At 40.4% G+C, this 5,000-nt stretch overlaps 1 protein-coding gene across 3 annotated transcripts in view; it reads right to left on the reverse strand.

Moving 5' to 3' along the window:
• Positions 1-5,000, reverse strand: part of LOC143275840 (scavenger receptor cysteine-rich type 1 protein M160-like) — a 134,696-nt gene that overhangs the window by 106,673 nt on the left and 23,023 nt on the right. The window lies entirely within an intron of this gene.

Raw genomic sequence — 5,000 nt, forward strand, 5'->3', positions numbered from 1 at the left:
GATAAGTACTCACCCCAGTCTTGGCCACCAAGTCATGGCTGAAAGAACAGGTAGATAAGTTATTCTTCAGGTAGATAAGTTATTCTCGCTTGTCTCTTGGCCACCAAGTTATGGCTGAAAGAACAGGTAGATAAGTACTCACCCCAGTCTTGGCCACCAAGTCATGGCTGAAAGAACAGGTAGATAAGTTATTCTACAGGTAGATAAGTTATTCTCGCTTGTCTCTTGGCCACCAAGTTATGGCTGAAAGAACAGGTAGATAAGTACTCACCCCAGTCTTGGCCACCAAGTTATGGCTGAAAGAACAGGTAGATAAGTTATTCTTCAGGTAGATAAGTTATTCTCGCTTGTCTCTTGGCCACCAAGTTATGGCTGAAAGAACAGGTAGATAAGTACTCACCCCAGTCTTGGCCACCGAGTCATGGTTGAAAGAACAGGTAGATAAGTTATTCTTCAGGTAGATAAGTTATTCTCGCTTGTCTCTTGGCCACCAAGTTATGGCTGAAAGAACAGGTAGATAAGTACTCACCCCAGTCTTGGCCACCAAGTTATGGCTGAAATAACAGGTAGATAAGTTATTCTCGTTTGACTGTTGGCCACCAAGTCATGGTTGAAATAACGGGTAGATAAGTACTCACCCCAGTCTTGGCCACCAAGTCATGGCTGAAAGAACAGGTAGATAAGTTATTCTCACTTGACTCTTGGCCACCAAGTCATGGCTGAAATAACAGGTAGATAAGTCTTAGCTCGAGTCTTGGCCAGCAAGTTATGGCTGAAATAACAGGTAGATAAGTTATTTCTTGGCCACGAAGTCATGGCTGAAATAACAGGTAGATAAGATATTCTCGTTTGACTGTTGGCCACCAAGTTATGGCTGAAATAACAGGTAGATAAGTTATTCTCGCTTGTCTCTTGGCCACCAAGTTATGGCTGAAATAACAGGTAGATAAGTTATTCTCGCTTGTCTCTTGGCCACCAAGTTATGGCTGAAAGAACAGGTAGATAAGTACTCACCCCAGTCTTGGCCACCAAGTTATGGCTGAAATAACAGGTAGATAAGTCTTAGCTCGAGTCTTGGCCACCAAGTTATGGCTGAAATAACAGGTAGATAAGTTATTCTCGCTTGTCTCTTGGCCACCAAGTTATGGCTGAAATAACAGGTAGATAAGTTATTCTCGCTTGTCTCTTGGCCACCAAGTTATGGCTGAAATAACAGGTAGATAAGTCTTAGCTCGAGTCTTGGCCACCAAGTTATGGCTGAAATAACAGGTAGATAAGTTATTCTCGTTTGACTGTTGGCCACCAAGTCATGGTTGAAATAACAGGTAGATAAGTACTCACCCCAGTCTTGGCCACCAAGTCATGGCTGAAAGAACAGGTAGATAAGTTATTCTCGCTTGTCTCTTGGCCACCAAGTTATGGTTGAAAGAACAGGTAGATAAGTACTCACCCCAGTCTTGGCCACCAAGTCATGGCTGAAATAACAGGTAGATAAGTACTCACTCCAGTCTTGGCCACCAAGTTATGGCTGAAATAACAGGTAGATAAGTTATTCTTGCTTGACTATTGGCTACCAAGTTACGGCTGAAATAACAGGTAGATAAGTCTTAGCTCGAGTCTTGGCCACCAAGTTATGGTTGAAAGAACAGGTAGATAAGTACTCACCCCAGTCTTGGCCACCAAGTCATGGCTGAAAGAACAGGTAGATAAGTTATTCTCACTTGACTCTTGGCCACCAAGTCATGGCTGAAATAACAGGTAGATAAGTCTTAGCTCGAGTCTTGGCCAGCAAGTTATGGCTGAAATAACAGGTAGATAAGTTATTCTCGCTTGTCTCTTGGCCACCAAGTTATGGCTATAAGAACAGGTAGATAAGTACGCACCCCAGTCTTGGCCACCAAGTTATGGCTGAAAGAACAGGTAGATAAGTTATTTCTTGGCCACGAAGTCATGGCTGAAATAACAGGTAGATAAGATATTCTCGTTTGACTGTTGGCCACCAAGTTATGGCTGAAATAACAGGTAGATAATTCTTAGCTCGAGTCTTGGCCACCAAGTTATGGCTGAAATAACAGGTAGATAAGTTATTCTCGCTTGTCTCTTGGCCACCAAGTTATGGCTATAAGAACAGGTAGATAAGTACGCACCCCAGTCTTGGCCACCAAGTTATGGCTGAAATAACAGGTAGATAAGTACTCACCCCAGTCTTGGCCACCAAGTCATGGCTGAAATAACAGGTAGATAAGTTATTCTCGCTAGACTCTTGGCTACCACGTTATGGCTGAAAGAACAGGTAGATAAGTATTAGTTCGACTCTTGGCCACCAAGTTATGGCTATAAGAACAGGTAGATAAGTACTCACCCCAGTCTTGGCTACCTAGTTATGGCTGAAATAACAGGTAGATAAGTATTAGTTCGACTCTGGCCACAAAGTTATGGGTGAAATAACAGGTAGATAAGTCTTAGCTCGACTCTTGGCCACCAAGTTATGGCTGAAAGAACAGGTAGATAAGTACTCACCCCAGTCTTGGCCACCAAGTTATGGCAGAAATAACAGGTAGATAAGTTATTCTCGCTTGTCTCTTGGCCACCAAGTCATGGCTGAAATAACAGGTAGATAAGTTATTCTCGCTTGTCTCTTGGCCACCAAGTTATGGCTATAAGAACAGGTAGGTAAGTACGCACCCCAGTCTTGGCCACCAAGTTATGGCTGAAATAACAGGTAGATAAGTTATTCTCGCTAGACTCTTGGCTACCAAGTTATGGGTGAAATAACAGGTAGATAAGTTATTCTCGCTAGACTCTTGGCTACCAAGTTATGGCTGAAATAACAGGTAGATAAGTCTTAGCTCGACTCTTGGCCACGAAATTATGGGTGAAAAAACATATAGATAAATCATTATCGCTTGATTCAGCTATGAAGTTGTGACTGAAATAACAGATAAGTAATGTATATGTGTATGCGTGCATGTGATTGAAACCTGACTAAATGACACAGGAAGTGAATGATGAGCGGCTGAATGAAGCTGACAGCTGGATCTTCTCACACAGCCAGCCTGTTGTGCAAATTGTCTTATCTGTATCTTGTCTGTATGTATGCGTGGATGGTTGGTGTTGTTATCATGTGCTACCATTCAAATTGCACAGACACTTGGTAATATTTACACCGGTTTAATCCACCATCTTGATCCAGATAAAATTATGTCGTCACGCTTCCTGTGACCTTTGACTCTTTATAGTAGTTATTTCCCTTGTATTACTATCTAGGTATAGACACGACACAAATCACTGTGTTTGTAAAGCGCTTAGGGTAGGGTTTGATTTCAGACCGAAGACAGGCGCACTATAAGTATCAATAATGAAATGAAATGAGTTTGAAATAAGTTATAGTCCTTGCTGAAACAAAACAGAACAATTCATATAATTTAATTCTTACATCACATCATATCGGATCACATCACATCACATCATGTGACATATCGTCATAGTTTTGTCACAGTGAATAAACAATTACATAGATAAACGAACGAAATAAGTTAATAAGATATATCTAAAACTCAGAATGAATAGAATAGAATAGAATGGAATTAACCGCCCTGAACAGAATTCGTCTTTATTACCAAGGAAAAGGATAGACTCCAAACTGAAGAGTGGAATATTTCTTTACATATATACATACATACATATGTATATGTATATATATCTTATATGCGATCATTTTTGAAAGATCGTAAAACAAACGCCTTCGATGTCTAAATAACTGTTATCATGTTGAAATATTATTATCTCACGACGAAACAAGGGAAACAACCGCCACATATTTCTTTGACAAGTATTATTAGTCCTTCAACGATCGTTTCCCTTCGATAATATTATTTGCCATCCCATCTCTCTCTGTCTCTCTCTCTGTCTCTCTCTCTCTCTCTGTCTCTGCGTCTCTCTCTCTATCTCTCTCCCTGTCTCTCTCTCTGTCTCTCTCTGTGTCTCTCTCTCTCTCTCTCTCTGTCTCTCTCTCTGTCTCTCTCTCTCTCTCTCTCTCTGTCTCTCTCTCTCTCTCTCTGTCTCTCTGTGTCTCTCTCTGTCTCTCTCTCTATGTCTGTCTCTGTCTCTCTCTCACTCTCTGTCTCTCTCTCTCTGTGTCTCTCTCTCTTTTTGTGTGTCTGTCTCTGTCTCTCTCTCTCTCTGTGTCTGTCTCTCTCTGTGTCTCTCTGTGTCTCTCTCTCTCTCTTGCTTTGTTTTTATCGTCGAGTTTTGAGACTTTTAGAACAAGAGTATCATAACGTTTTGGAAGGAAGAGACTTTTAGAACAAGAGTATCATAACGTTTTGGAAGGAAGAGACTTTTAGAACAAGAGTATCATAACGTTTTGGAAGGAAGAGACTTTTAGAACAAGAGTATCATAACGTTTTGGAAGGAAGAGACTTTTAGAACAAGAGTATCATAACGTTTTGGAAGGAAGAGACTTTTAGAACAAGAGTATCATAACGTTTTGGAAGGAAGAGACTTTTAGAACAAGAGTATCATAACGTTTTGGAAGGAAGACTTTTTCAGTTGTTAAAAAATCGTTTTCCCTTTCCAATAATTCATCAAATCATTATAAAAGCAAAACATGTACTGCTTGAGAACATTATCTATCTGTATACATATATATATTTTTTTAAACACTTGCTGCAAACTCCTGTGCAACAGACGTCGTAATTATTAGGAACGTTCCTTCATCATTACCATGGTTTATCAGCGGTTACATGAACATGTGTGTCTTCTTTGGGGATTGAATTCTGCACCCTATAAACTTTCCATGGGACTACCACAAGGATCTCCGCTCTGTCCTGTTCTCTACAACACCTAGTTTCTGGACTGTAACTGTGTATCTTCGATGAAATCGTGTTATGCTTGTCCTCACGACGTGCGAAATGTTGTGTTTTGATTGAATCTGCCATTGGTTTTTTTTACCAATTGTGTTTTGATTGAATCTGCCATTGGTTTATTTACCAAAGTTA

The sequence above is a fragment of the Babylonia areolata genome, chromosome 31 (assembly GCF_041734735.1).
Source record: "Babylonia areolata isolate BAREFJ2019XMU chromosome 31, ASM4173473v1, whole genome shotgun sequence".
In the NCBI taxonomy this organism is placed as follows: domain Eukaryota; kingdom Metazoa; phylum Mollusca; class Gastropoda; order Neogastropoda; family Buccinidae; genus Babylonia; species Babylonia areolata.